This window comes from Nannospalax galili, unplaced genomic scaffold (assembly GCF_000622305.1).
Source record: "Nannospalax galili isolate Female #2095 unplaced genomic scaffold, S.galili_v1.0 scaffold1189, whole genome shotgun sequence".
Taxonomy (NCBI): domain Eukaryota; kingdom Metazoa; phylum Chordata; class Mammalia; order Rodentia; family Spalacidae; genus Nannospalax; species Nannospalax galili.
This window is the reverse complement of record NW_008360313.1, coordinates 2,468,145-2,483,537: the sequence shown is the minus strand read 5'-3', so window position 1 is coordinate 2,483,537 and position 15,393 is coordinate 2,468,145. Positions and strand designations below refer to the sequence as shown.

At 42.5% G+C, this 15,393-nt stretch overlaps 1 protein-coding gene across 17 annotated transcripts in view; it reads right to left on the bottom strand.

Annotated features, from left to right (window-relative positions):
* Gpr161 (G protein-coupled receptor 161) overlaps positions 1-15,393 on the bottom strand; it is a 63,777-nt gene that overhangs the window by 35,955 nt on the left and 12,429 nt on the right. For 4 of the 17 annotated variants that reach the window (XM_029559502.1, XM_029559515.1, XM_029559504.1 and 1 more), the window contains exons 2-4: positions 10,531-10,638; positions 3,494-3,581; positions 1,583-1,670 (exon numbers count right to left, since the gene is read on the bottom strand). The exons of 2 other annotated variants lie outside the window; for them this stretch is intronic. The gene's annotated coding sequence lies outside the window, so the exon portion shown is untranslated. Of the gene's footprint in view, positions 1-1,582; positions 1,671-3,493; positions 3,582-5,187; positions 5,327-10,527; positions 10,639-15,393 lie in introns of those variants that run through there. 11 more of the 17 variants (XM_029559508.1, XM_029559510.1, XM_008824919.3 and 8 more) reach the window with 8 other exon arrangements.

Below are 15,393 nucleotides of genomic sequence, written 5' to 3'. Positions count from 1 at the left end.
CAAGAAAATGCAGACCAAAAGTCTATGAAAAACTGCTCAATTTCACTCAAAATCAGAGAATTAAAATATACTGAGATATCATGGATTTTTTTGTTTTTGTTTTTCTTTCAGACAAGGAAACAATTTAAATTTTGGCAACATTCTTCAAACACTCTCTAACAAAAAAACTCCTGTCTAATAGCACAGCCCAGTGGACATAATGTCTAACAAAATGAACTATTTATGCACCTGGAGACCCGAAAACGCAGGTCCGATATGAAGTACCAGACTGCTGCATTGTTTTATTCGCTAAAACAATTAATTGTTAAGAATAAAGAAGGGAAATAAATGAGATGTTGAAGTGTGAACAGAGATGCATATACACATATGTTTACCCAAAAAGAAAGATAAGAAAGGTAAAAAAGTCAAGAGACAGGTATGATGGCACAAACCTTTAATCTCAGCATTTGGGAGGCAGAGGCAGATGCAGGCAGATCTCTGTGAATTCAAGACTAGCCTGGTTTACATATCAAGTTCTAGTTAAGACTACATAGTAACAGCCTATCTCAAAAATCAATTAATTAATCAATTAATTACATAAATAAATAAATAAATAAATAATAAGACATGGGAGGGGCTAGAGAGATGCAGGCCAAACACTCATACACATAAAATAAAAATGAAGAAAGACATGGGAGGAAAAATATTTTGAACTTTGGGCCATGTAAAGATTTTACATAGCAAAAAGAAATCAAAATGGATGCAAGAAGTAAATCTAAGAGTTATTGGGGAAAGAAAAAATTAAACCTAATATATTAAAAACATATTCACACAGAGAAAAGAGCTTTTAAATCAAGCAGCTTTTAAACACAGTATTTTGACTGCACCCTCAATGGTGGATATTACACAAACAAGAATCAAGTTTACTCAGATGTTGGTAATAGAGTTGGAATTTTCCAACTACTTAAGAGTCTAGAGCAAGAAAACACAAGCTTCTTCCTGAGGCAGAAGAGAGATCAATTTAAACAAGGAGGTAAGGGGACATCCTGTGGTGTTAGATGGTGTCAACTGGATAACTGGTATGAACTCACTATCCATATATAAGCATAAAAGCGGGACCCTAGAATTCCCTACTATACTGAGAAAAATTAGGAAATTTACATATAATTAAAAGACAAATGAGAAAATGAATGAAAAGTACTGTGGTGATGAGAGAAGTGTCCCTATAGGCTCAAGTATTTGAACACTTGGTATATGGTCCCCAGTGGGTGGTGCTGTTTAGGACAGACATAGAATCCCTAGGATGTGCAGCCTTGCTGAAGAAGCATGGCATTGGGGCCTGGCTTTGGAAGTTCATAGCCTTGTCCCACCTCTCTCCCTGCTTCCTGAGTGATTAAATATGTGACTGCTCAGTCCTGCTCTGGCTGCCCCTACTGCCATGCCTCCCCGCCATGTTCGACTCTTATTCCTCTGGAATTGTAAATCAAATAAACTCTTCTGTCTACAAATTGCCTTGGTCATGGTGTTTTATCACAGCAACAGAAAAGCAACTAAACAAGATATGACTACTTTGCCTAAGAAAAGCATAGTAGCTTTTACTTACTATGACATTCTTTTCTGGCAACATGACTTAGTTGATGTGAACATCTTTCCTATTCCAAATGCATACAAATGTTAAATATGACCAAAACCTTAAAAAAAGAAAAAAAGGTTAATTGAAAAAAGAAAAGGAAATATATGCATCATAATGGTCTTAGAAATAGTTCAAGATGGATTTGGGACTCACAAGGCAGGGCACCAAAAATTTTTCCATAAGAAATCAGACACTGAAACACACGCCCTGCTGATGAAGGTTCCAATTTATACAATTCTCATGGTGCAGAAATCCAAGTTCATAAATCCATATACAAGTTAAGGAAAAGGTAGCCAGGCGTGGTAGCTCACACCTTTAATCCCAGCCTTGGAAGGCAGAGGCAGGATCTCTGTGAGTTCAAGGCCAGCCTGGTCTACATAGTGAGTTCCAGGACAGCTGGGGCTACAGGGAGACCATGTCTCAAAAAGACCAAAAGAAAACCCTGATGAAAATAAAAACAAGAAAATTGACATTCCAAGAACTTAAACTGATAGAAAAGATGACTAGAATAACATAAATATAATCAAGGTCTGAAAGGGGAAAGAAAGCAGAGAGAATAGAGAAATAACAAGGTATCATGAGAAAGCCGGGTGGAGTGTCATACACTTGTAATCCCAGGCTGAGGCAAAAGGATCTCGCCTGCATAGTGAGATCTTAGGGAGAGAAAGAGGGTAAGGGGAAAAGATACCCAACTAATATGCAGTTGTTCAAAATAAACAGAACTTCTTGAATTTAAAATTTTAGATATCAAAAGTCCATGGACACGTTGGGGCTGAAGAGATGGCTCGGCAGTCAAGAGCACTGGCTACTCTTGCAGAGGACCCAGGTTTGGTCCCCAGTACCCATATGGGAGTTAACAACTGTCCGTAACTCTGGTTCCACAGATTCCAGTGCCCTCTTCTGGCCTCCATGGGCATTGCACACACATGGTGCATTCACATGCATGCAGGCAAAATACTCATACACAGTAAACAAATAATAAAGTCAATGGATATGTTAAGTGGCAGATTTAGCTACAGAGAAAGGCAGTGAACTGGAAAAAAAGGTTTGAGGAAATTACTCAGAATGTAATCAGAGTGAAATTAAAAATATGAAATAAAACTCAAGACAGGAAGGAGGATAAGAGCCAACATACATTCCAGAGGGGTAACAGAGAGGTTAGAAGAAGAGGAGTAGGAAACACTGTGGAAAGCCCACTGGAAAAGTAATCTCAGTTTTTTCTTACTAAAAGATCTCTGACTTTGTTCTGGTAAACTCCTCCAAGAAAGCTGATCCTATCACTAGTCCTGAGATGAAGATGCTGATGGCTATAAGACAATTATTCTATTTCCTTTCTCCCTACAGTTCACACAAGGAAATATCTATGGTGAGGAAGAGGGTAAAAATTCATGGGAAAAAAAAATCTACCAGGAAGAAACAAATCACTCTAATGATCTTAATGGTGAAGAAGGGAACTGGAGCCGTGGCAGCCATCTTGGGACCATTGGTGTCCTAGGCTAACATGCTAAATAAGCCCATCCTGGGTCTTTGACTAACAAGCTACTAAATCCTACAGTTAACTTTATCCTAGTCTTTTGTTATGGGATACAATACATTTTCGAACACATAAAATTATTATTTTTAAGTTATTTTGAATAGAGTTTCTATTGCTTGAGTCAAGACATCCAACTGACATCCAACTGACATTAGATTGGACCTGCGCTATCTACACTGCTGGTCATACAGAATTCAGAAGCACAGGTCCTCAAATTGAAAGTGTATCTAGTTCTAAGAGCAAATCATAAAAAAAAAAAAAATCTGTACCAAGATAAATCAAGTACTAGGGAAAAGAACACTGGCCTCAGAGCTCTATACTGTCATTAGAAAGAGAATGAAACATACCTTTGAGACAGAGCTCCCCTGAATGCTCACTAATGACTCCTCATGAAGAGAACTGAATCCAGACATAAGGGGTAGGATGCAGAAGTAACTATAAGAAAGGAAATAGGTAGAAAAGTCTAAATAAGAACTGTAAACCATAAAATTTACTACAAAAATGACTAATTTAGAAGCTTTAAAAACAAGAAAAAATGGGGGCTGGAGAGATGGCTCAGCGGTTAAGAACACTGACTGTTCTTGCAGAAGACACGGGTTCAAATCCCAGCACCCACATGGCAGCTAACAACTGTCCAGTTCCAGGGGATCCAACAGTCTCTTCTGTCCTCCATGGGCACTGCATGATGCGAGTACACTTACCTACATGCAAGCAATGCATGCATACACAGAAAATAAAAATAATAAATACTAAAAAAAAAAAACAAGAAAAAATGAAAACACCAAATAGGAGCTTCTTTATAATTTTAGTTGACAGCGATTATATAGTCATAGGATGCATTTTTGTACATTATAGGATGAATAAATAAGCTTAATTAGCATATTCAATACCTGACGTACTTCTTCACTCCCATGAGATGAAAAATTAATCTACACTTAGCAATTTTGAAACATATGTCACGACTATAATCATCCTGTATAAAGGATCTCAAATATGTACTCCACGAACTGGCAGAGATGGCTCAGCAGTTAAGAGCACTGGCTGCTTTTGCAGAGGACACCGGTTCAGTTCCCAGCATTCACATGGCAGCTAACAACTGCCCCCAACTCCAGTTCCAAGAGATCTGACTGCCCTCTCTGGCCTCCATGGGCATTATACAATACCAGTGCACTTACATGCAGGCAAAACACTCATACACATAAAAATAAAATAAATAAGTACTTTTTAAATGTACTCCTCCTGCATGACTGAACATGGAAATTCTTAAGGATGTGACTGGAGTGAAAATATAACAAATTAGTAAGTCTTCAGGGCAAAGACTTTGGTTATGGCTGCATTCCTAGCATCTGGTCAGGTGCCTGCTACACAGTAGGCAACTGAATAATTATTTGCTGTGAATGACTTTAATACTTTGTCATTGTTGAGTCAGTAAGAGAGTTATCATCATAAAGGCAGCCCCTTAGAGAATAAAAATGGGACAAAGGAAACATAGTACTGTGGCCTTGTTAGCAGGCCAGTCAGTGAGTGAACTGCAGAACACAGGAGCTGCAGTTGGTAGTCATCTTGAGGGCTCCTGTTCCAACCCTCCCCAGGATACAGGGAGGGACATAAAACAAACAGCTTCCTCCCAGGGAAATCCAAAGTCCCATTCTCTGCCAGAAGGCCTGGAGTGGGCAAGCGCAGACCTCAGCAAATCCCTCAGAGCTGGAGCTTTAAAGAACAAGAGAGAATTTGAAAGGCCCCAGCTAGTGCAGGCTTCCTGGCTAACAGCCAGCTTACCCAGGGGCCTGACAAGCCAGGGCCCATTGAATAGAAGCAAATTCCAGTGTGACTCACATTTCCACTCTCCTGAGCAACTCTGCTGCAGACTCAAAGGTGTTTCTGAACTCCCACACCGCCTGACCCAACACCCCACCTCCTACTCTCTCTGAAACACAGCTAAACAGTAACACAATTGAGGTAGTAAATGCTCATAAGCAATTAACCCTGAAAGAAACCCCTCCAACATGTCCCAGGGAAGCTGGACAGCTACTCACTTTACCTTTAAGGCCATAGCTCCAAGGATGTCCCTCCTCTTTGGGAACTGCCTTTAGTCTAGGTGGACATTCCCAAAGACAGTAAATCCTCTGCTGGATTAGACTACTGATAACAGTCTCAAGTTATCCAAAGCCAAGCTTTTTTTACTCAAGAGCAATCAACATCCATTTTGGATTAAAAAACAAGACAGCAGAGAGAGATGATATCTATTGAGTTCTACAAACCAGTTTGCACGGTGATTCCTAAAAAAACAATTCAAGAAGAGCATTGACTTAGGAGGACAGATTAACTCAGAGCAGCCTCTGTCTTTTACTGGACTGTGATTTGGATATTCTGTGATCTCGCCTCACATCCTTCCCTAGAATTCTGATTATGACTGACTTGTAGTGGATATTTCCAGCTTTTATTACTGCTGCCTGCATTAGTAGGGAAGACAGGGGCATCATGGCTAAGACTACACCTCTGACATCACTCTGCCTGGGTTAAATAAAGCCCAGCCCCTCCACTCTTTAGCTCCATGACTCTAGGTAAATTCACTGACTACTGTTTCCTTGTCTGTGAAATGAATTTTATCTTCTACATAGAGGCACTGTGAAGAGTGAGTCTATTTGTGTCTGGCACCTAAACAGCATCTTACACAAGTGTGCCTTCACTGCCTCTAGTGGTGCCATTTGAAGAGTTTACCCTGGAAACAACCTTTCCTTTATTTTTCTCAATTTGGCAAAACTAACACCATTTCCAGTTCTAGGAGTCAGTTCTTGACCTAGGGTGAACCAGATGTTCACAGCAACTGGCCTAGGAATGGTCACAGGACCCTGGCTCAGGATTTTGGCTGGAAGTGTTAAGAGGACAAACTAGTCAATCAAAGGCTGTAGTCTGGCAAAACAAGAGCCTGGGTTTGTAGCAGATGGCCACCGTTGACACTGTGGTGAGAGAGTGAGAGTGAGAGAGTGAGAGTGTACTGTGTGCTGTACTAGGAAAAGGAACGAGGTACCAGTTAACCCAACTACAAATGCTCATAGAAGATCCTGAGATTCTAAACTCTTGTTTTTCTCAGTTTTATACCCCAAATCTCTCTCTCCCTCCCTCTCTCTCTCTCTCTCTCTCTCTCTCTCTCTCTCTCTCATATTCTGGCACATCGTGTTCTGCATTCAACATAGCAAGACTACACGCCTCTTTGTCAATTTTACACCAACTTCTCAGACTGCTGCTGCCTTAGCTGCCTTTTTGAAACTTCTTATCCTTTTCATCTTGGATCCATGAACTGCATTCATATAGAAGTGAAGAAAAGTTGTTCACCCTCAGAGCACCTCAGAGTCAGAAGTCTCAGTCAACAAGCACTGTGAGGCAAAGTGGCCTCCCTACTTCCATAATGCCCCTTACAAACAGGGCCACTACGGGTGCCTGAGAGCCTGCAAAGAAGTGGGCACCATGACGATGAAGGAGGCAGGGCTCCTAATGTGTCTCTAACAAGGGATCACTGGACAGGACAAGACATGCCAGTCCTTGCTGGAGTTCAGCTCATAAGTTCCTTTTGGCATAAAGTTATTTTCTGATAACCTTCAATTCTCCTGAGGGTGGCCATAGCTCAGTTTCCTGGTGCTATCTCCTTCTGAGAGCCGACCATACCCTTCATTCCTACCCCACACATCCTGCAACCCATTTTCAGGAAGAGCTGACCAACCTGCAAAGCTAGGACCACAAATGCCATCTTCTAAGGGAACCAAATACAAACAAATAAATATATGAGATGCTCAAATAGCCCTTCAGGAGAGGAAGTATTTCAAGCATCACTTCAAACAAGCCCCAATGAGGTGGCCGTGCTATTCTGGCCATATTTTCAGAATCCTTCATCTGTGTACCTCAAAGCACTTTATATACATCAATCAGTAGCTGGGGCTGGGAGGAGTTGGGGAGAAGTTCTAATAACCACCTTGCTCTGTACTTTAGATAACTGAAATGAGTGTGAACCCCCACTCCAATCCCACCCACAAACCAGGCCACACAGCTTGCTGGGAGCCAGAAAAGGGCTCAGAGTCCCCAGGTCTCCATATCTATGTGCCTAAAGAGCTCTCTCTGCAGTCCCCTCTTTCATCCTCCTTGGGCAGTCACATGAAAATTGGCCCAAAGATGGCAGGTGCAGGGACTTATCCTCTGCTACCCCAGGTGGGTGTGCCCACCCAGCCTTCCCAGAGTTGGCTATAATGTACAGCGCTTTGCTCTTCTCCCCACCAGGCGCCACGAACCAGTCATGTGCCTGTTCAGAACCTCTCAGCATGTGAAATGGGCCTGAGCTCTGGTCTGTTTGGGAGTGAATCAAGGAAGGAAAAGACAACTAGCATGCAAACCCACATGACCGTGTGGTCTCTTTCTAAATTCTTAATTCGTTTGCTAGGCAGAGAAATGTGGCTTTGGTGCTCTGAGCACAAACACCCTCAGTGTCCCCTTCTTAGCATCCTTCAGCAACTGGGGCTGGAAGTCTGTACTTCAGGGTGCTTTCTGACACTGTGACCCTGTTCACAAGAGTTAAAGCAAGCATGTCTGTTCAATGTCTTTCCAAATCCAAGCTCTTGACATGTTACTTAACCTCTCTGAGCATCAGTTTCCCATCTGTAAAACAGAGATAATAAGAGAGTACCTCTTATAAGATTGGTGGGAGGAATCAGTGAGTCAGTATTTGTACAGTTCTTAAAATAGTGCCTGGTTCTATGAAGTAAAGCAAGAAATAGGTTTAGAAAGGTTAAGTGGCTAGTTCAAAGTAACGGTAAGTATTAGTTGGTCCCGTGGCTGTTAGTCTATCTTCAATTCATCATTCACCACACCACATGACATTCTACATGGCCTAGCCTTGTCTTCATTCTGTGTATCTCACCCACCCACCCCTGCACAGAGCCTCTGCTCCAGCTGGGCTACATGCTCCAACTTTCAATCTACTTTATGCTTATTAAATCTGCACAGACTATTCTCCCTAGTTGTAGAATGAAGAATTAATAATCTTTAATTTAGTCTAATAACTTTACTGTAAAAGAAGAAGAAAGTAATAAAAATGCATGAATTCATGATATTGGACTTGACAATGATCAAAGGCACATGCAATGACAGAGAGAGACAGAGACAGAGAGAGAAATTAGACTTTATGAAAATTTTAAGCTGTATGCATCCAAAGATGCTCAATTTTTATTCAATAGAGTAAAAAAACTATCCCACAAATTTGGAGAAAATAACTGCAAATTGTGTATCCAATAAAGCATTAATATCCAGGATACAAAGTAGACACCTAAAATCCAAGAACAAAAATACAAATAACCAAATTGAGAAATAAGCAAAGGACTTAAAATTTTCCCCCCCAAAAAAGGGAGAGATAAACAAGCAGCTTAAAAGCACATGAACAGAGGCTCAGTGTCACCAATAATTTATAGAAATGCAAACCAAAAGCACAATGAGATATGTCCTCCTGGCCATCACGATGGCTATCAAAACTGCCAAACCACCCAAGTGGGGAAAGCAAGAGCTGGTGTGAAAAAACGGTGATGTGAAAAACTGTACCTTGTACACTACTGGTGGGAATATAAAATGGTACAGCCACCAAGAAAAATAGTAGGGCAGCTCCTGAAAAACTTAAGGGATTACCATATGATCCAGCGATTCCATGTTAGAGTATAAATCCAAAGGAACTGAAAACACAACTGGAAAGATGGCTCAGTGGGTAGAGAGACATTTGCCACACAAATCTGGTGACCCCAGTTTGATCCCTGAAACCCACATACGGTAGAAAGAGAGTACCAATTCCACAAAGTTATCCTCTCAATTCCATGCACATTTGTGACATACACTAATAATAACAATAAACTGAAACCAGAGTCTCAGAGATATTATACATCCATGCTCAGAACACCCTTATTAGCCAGGCGTGGTAGCACACATCTTTAATCAGCACTCAGGAGGCAGAGGCAGGCAGATCTCTGTGAGTTCAATGACAGCCTGGTCTACATAGTGAGTTCAAGTTCAGTCAGGGATACAAAGTGAGACCTTGTCTCAAAAAAAAAGGGGGGAGGGAGGAACATCATTATTCATAATAGCTAAAATACAGATGCCCAGTGACAAATGTGTGTAATACAGTAATTTATTCAGCATTAACACAAGAAAGGGCATTCTGATACATGCTACAACACAGGTGAACATGAATTTGAGGAAATCAGCCAGTCACAAGAGTCAATTATTTTGTGATTCCATTTATATGAGGCATGCAGAGTAGTCAAAATCATGAAGATAGCTAGGTATGGTGTTGCACACCTATAATCCCAGCACTCACTAGTAAGGCAAGATTACTAGTTCGAAGCCAACCTAGGCTACACAGGAAGACTCTGTCTCAAAAACAAAAAAATCATCAAGAGAGAAGACAGAATAGTGGCCGTCAGAGGTTGAGGAAGACCTCAATTGGGGAGGGAGCAATTATTGTTTAATGGGTACAGTTTCAGGTTTGAAAAAAAACAAATTCTATACATGGATGGTGGTAATGGTTGCACAATGATATGAATGTAGTTCATATACAGAATTGTACTTTTATAAATGATCAAGACGGTAAATTTTGTTAGGTATATCTTACACACACACACACACACACACACACACACACACACACACACACACGCACACACACACACAATTAAATTTGGGTATCTTCATTTTAAGTTCCCTGCCTCACAAAGTAAGGAAAGTCATAAAGAAAGGGCTGGAGAGAAGGCTAGGCAGTTAAGAGAGCTTGCTATTCTTCCAGAGGACCAGAGTTCAGTTCTTAGCACCCACATCAGGTGGCTCACAATCTCTGTAACTCTAGCTCCGGGGTATCAGACGAGGCTTTGAGGCTGAGCCCCTGAATGATATCATGAAGCATCTGTACCCATCCCAGAGACAAGGATAAGTTACATGGTATGATGGTTTGAATGAGGGATGTCCTCCCATAGACTCCAAGTATTTGAACATTTGTTCAGTTGGCATGCTGTTTGGGGAGGGTCATGGAACCTTTAGGAGGTCTGACCTAGCTGGGGGTAGCCTTTGAAAGTTTATAGCTTGCCTACTTTTAGTCCATTGCTCTCTCTGCTTTCTGTGCCTGCTTAAAGATGTGCACACTCAGCTTTTGCTCTGGCCATCTCTGACACTATGCCTCCCTGCCTTGATCAACTCTTATCCCTCTGGAACCATAAGCCAAATAAATCCTTCCCGCTATAAGTTGCCTAGGCCCACCAACAGTCGGGTCAGCTCATGAAGAAGACAACTCATCCAGGGAAGAGTTGTGAGCCCTAAGAGGAAGTGTTTCAGGGAAAGCAGGCAGAGAAGGCACTACTACCTGAAGGAAGCCAGTCTTCATTAGAGTAACATTGGTCCAGTTGCCCACAAGGCAGGCATCCTTCCTCCAACTACCAGACACTGCAACCGGACACACCACACTGATTCCCTAGAGTGGGAGAGGAGCAAACAGTCAGACCTTCCACACAGGGTTCAGGGAAACCTTCAGAGACATTGGCCCATGGCTATCCTGCCAGGAACTGGAATCCCAGCAAAGTCTAAAGGCAAAACCAGATTGCGCCAGGTCGGAACAGCCCAAGGCCATTCCAAGTCTATCTGATGCTGCTGCCAGAAGTGACCGTGATGATTCAACAGGCGACTGGACAAAGAATCTACCTAGGAGAACTGGCCCAGATGGAGAGAAGCCAACAATACTTCCCAGAGCTTCAGACTCTGGCATCCAGCTGGCCACTCAACATCTTTCCCTGGCTCAAAGATTAAGACCACATACTATTCTTGCAGGAGACCGGAGTTTATTATAAGCATTCATGTTGGGTAGCTCGCAACCTCCCGTAACTCCAGCTCCAGGGGGAATTCTACACCTCTGCCCCCAAGGGCACCTGTACTCACATGCACATACAAACTGCCACAGGTACTGCAAGACTAACAAGTCCCAAACTACTAGCTCTTCCCATGATCTTCCTCGTCTCAGAATCACATGACATCCCTATCATTCCAGGTGCTCAGACTCTAACCTTGGAGTCACTCCTGATTTCCTCACATCCTCTCACATCCCAAATCTAGTCCAGTCACAAATCTGGCTCTACATGTGAAATGTATCTAAAATTCAACCATGTCTCGCCATAGCTCAGCAATCACCAGTCTGGTCCAGCCTTCTTTGGCAGCTGGGGAGATGGCTTAGTTGGGACAGTGATTACCAGAGCAAGCATGAAGCCCTGAGTTCAATCCCCAACACTGACGTCCAAAAAAGCCTGGCGTGGAGGTGTTGCCTGTAACTATAGCACAGGGTGGGCAGAGCTATGAGCATCCCCATAAATCTCCTGCCAGCTGGTGTAGCTAATCACTGAGGGTCAGGTTAAATGAGAGACCCTGTTTTAAAAGATCAGGTGGAGGAGCTGGGAGATGGCTCAGCGGTAATGGTGCCTGCTGCCAGCCTGATGACCTGAGTTCGATTCCTTTGACTCACATAGCAGAAGAGAGAATCAGTTCACTAAAGTTGTCCTCTGACCTCCATGCAAGCTTTACGGCCGGCGTGTGCGTGCACGCACACACACCCCCGACTAGTCTATCTGATTCTGCCTTTCTCCCATTTTCAATTTAGCAAGCAGACTGAGTCTGTTAAAATGGATGTCAGAACAACTCACTGCTTTTCTCGTAACCACTAAAAGATTCTTGTGTTACTTGGAATAAGCCCAAGGTCCTTAGCTAGACCTGTAGCTCCCTGTACAGTCTAGTTGGCTCCTTGTTTTTGCTCCAACCTCACAGGAAAAACTACCTTTTATTCTTGCTATCCCAGTTGCACTGGCCTGTGCACTACTTCTCATGTAAATGAAACCTCTACCTCAGGGCCTTTGCACCTGCTGTTCCCTATGCCCAGAACACCCTTATGAAATACTTTTGTGGGTTATTCACTTCCTTTAGGTCTAAATTTACCTCGATTTTTCAGCAAAACCTTTTCTGTCTGTACTACTAAGCCTTCCTAGCTGCTCCTACACTTTCTGACTCTATTCCCTTCTCAACATCCCCCCTTAGCACCTGTGTGTGCCCTTACTTGTTTAGCTTGTTAATGCCTTTTTCTTTCTCGAGACTGTACATTCCATGAGGAAAAGAAGTTTTGATCTATAAAATCTTTATTTTTAATGATGTGTATGGGGGGAGGGTGTACACATGAGTGTAGGTTCCCACAGAGGCCAGAAGGGGGCACTGGATCACCTGGAGCTGAAGTTTAATTTCAGGTGGTTCTAAACTGCCCAACATGGGCTCTAAGAACCCAACTCAGGTCCGCAATATGTGCTCTTAACTGCTGAGTCATCTCTCCAGCCTCCTTGATCTATAATGCTTTGATCAATGCCTAGAACAGTGTCTGGAAGATAGTAGGTAGTCAATATGAAGACCAATCAACAAATATATGAATGAACAATGAAATGGTGGACAACGTGGCACACTAGGCGTATCTTGTCTTCAGAGAAAAAATTGTAGTAGTGCAACAGTGTTACTCATTATTCAGCCAAAATCCCTGCTCTTCACTTATCAGCAAAACTCTGACTAGGTACCAGCTGAGCCTACAAAAATACTCTTGCGAGCCGGGCGGGGTGGCGCATGCCTTTAATCCCAGCACTTGGGAGGCAGAGGCAGGTAGATCTCTGTCAGATCGAGGCTAGCCTGGTCTACGTTATGAGTTTCAGGCTAGTTGGGGCTACTGGGAGACCCTGTTTCAAAAAGACAAAACAAAAACAAAAAAACCATTTGCATGCATGGAGATTTGAGGGAAGGTGGTTAGACCGTGACTATAAAATAGTAAAAACTATTAATTCTCTAATAAAAGGGGGCAGATTTAGCCATGGCTGTTGCTCTTTTTTTTTTTCCCCCCTTCTCCTAGTAGAACTCAAACCCAATACTTGAAAGAGAGAGAGCCATTTTTTGAGCATGTGGCTAGAAGTCCCATGCAGCACAGAGTAGAAACAGTTAAGTCACCTAATGAGCTGTGAAGTTACTATACCCAGCCACACCAGTCAACCCCTTCACAGTTAAGTCCTGGCAGGAAAGTTGCCTCCACATGCTGAGAAAACCAATCCAACTTGATATACAGGTCAAGGGTGAGATGAGAGATGCCAAGGGAGGAGAACCACTATGTGGCTGTTCCAGCACAATCCAGCAGCTGGTCAGGACAGGTGCTATGGGGTCCTCACTGACTCTCCAATCCTTCTCCCATCCACTCCTCAACCCCCAGTGGAATAGACCCCACAACCCCAGCTTGCTCACCCTTTCCTGTGGTAACCCTGAACATAAAAAGTGAGTGTCATCACTAAGGAGAGTGCCTCCAGGAACAATGTCCCCTCTGAAGCTGCATTTAAAAGTCAGCTAAGCCAGGCGTGGTGGCGCACGCCTTTAATCTCAGCACTTGGGAGGCAGACGCAGGCAAATCTTTGTGAGCTCAAGGCCAGCCTGGTCTACATAGTGAGTTCCAGGACAGCTGGGCCTACAAGTAGACCCTGTCTCAAAAAACAAAACAAAACAAAGGTCAGTAATCCAAGGGGATACATCATCCTGGACAGCTGAGTTAGGTCTGAATTCAGCTCAGCTTTTCAGACAAGCCTTCCAGGTCCATGCTGCCTGACATTTCATACTTGACTTTATTCTCTTCTTAACATTTTCTGGTGGGATGTTTTTAATAGCACGTTAAAACAAGCCTTTCAGCGGAATACATGACAATCCATCATACTCTCTCCTGTATTTTAAAACAAAGTGCTTAAGACATAAATTCCAGAGATATAAGGACCTTAAAAATCAATTCTAATGTGATCACTTTCTTTTGAAACCTCAGAGAAGATTGTTAGCTTGCCCACAAGCCCTCAGCTAGTGGTTTATGACAGTGGATCACTGTCACATGATCTCAAACAGTGATTCCTGAGGGATTACTAAAGGTGATGTTATTTCCTCAAATACCAACAGTGCCCTGGGCCTTCTTTTTTATGCTTTCAACTTGCTCTAACCTTTAAGTGTCCATTGCCATATACAAAGTATATTCAACCTGTAGTTTCCCTGCAGAGTTCATTAACAATGTGTGGAAAATAGGAGTTAGTGACAGCCTGGGGGAGGGCTTCCCTGCAAAGGTCAATGGTATGCACTCTGTCTCCCAGAGGTCACTTCCTCTAGTGCCTTTGAGGAATACTGGTTTTCTCTTTGGCACTTCACCCATAAATGATGTGGCATGTTCCAGAAACATGGGGCTCCTTCAAACATCCCAGAGCCCAGAATCTGGATTTAATAATTTGTGAAGAATATGTGTGAAACTGCTGAATTTCAAAGCAAGATGGTGAGGGGATTTTACCCCACCAGAAAAGCAGGCATTAAAGTAAGTTCAATTACATTGAATGGCCATGATGAGGATGTTCCAAAGGCCCAAGTCTGGGAAACATGAGTTTCCTGCAGAGACCCTAGAAGTCTGTGCAGGTCTCTGCACAAGCCTATATGAGGAAGAGAGTTACCATTTCTTGGTTACTACACTTCCCTTTATTTTTATTTGCTCTATGAACTATCCTACCAGAGAGTTAAGCATTCAGTTAGTCACTGTGAGGGGTCTTCCCAACCAAGTATACTCCAAGCATTATCTGAGGATCAATTAGGTGATGTTAAAATATATGTCTTTGTGGATAGGAAAGTTCAAACTCATTTTTCACATGGTAATTAATTCAGAGTAGCTTTTTGTACTTATGCATTTCCTCTAACTGAAGGATATTAAAAGGGCAAGACAGGGATCCAAATAGCCTGGGAAATCCATTCCCCTACCACAGGCTCTGAACCTCCTTATCACCACCTGTTTGAATAGCATTTAGCTCTAGGGCTGATTTAAGGTCTAAATTCTGAAGAAGACCTTCTGGAACATTCCACTCCCATTATAGCCTTACCATTACTATCCCTTACTATCTACAGTTTTTCTGTCCCATTTTACTTATCTTTTCAAACCTGTGTGCTTTCGTATAACACAAGTTTATTTTAGGTGAAGCTGTGTTGCCTTTCTGGTGGCTTACAAATCTTTCCTCTCTGAGTTCAGCCTTTGCATGCTGAAAAGATAAAGATTTTACTTTATCTATGGGAGGAGTTAGAGGAGAGGGAGTGGGCATGGATTTGATCAAAAGGGCATAAAAGGCTGCTTAGTAGGTCCTCCTTCAGTGACAGGAGA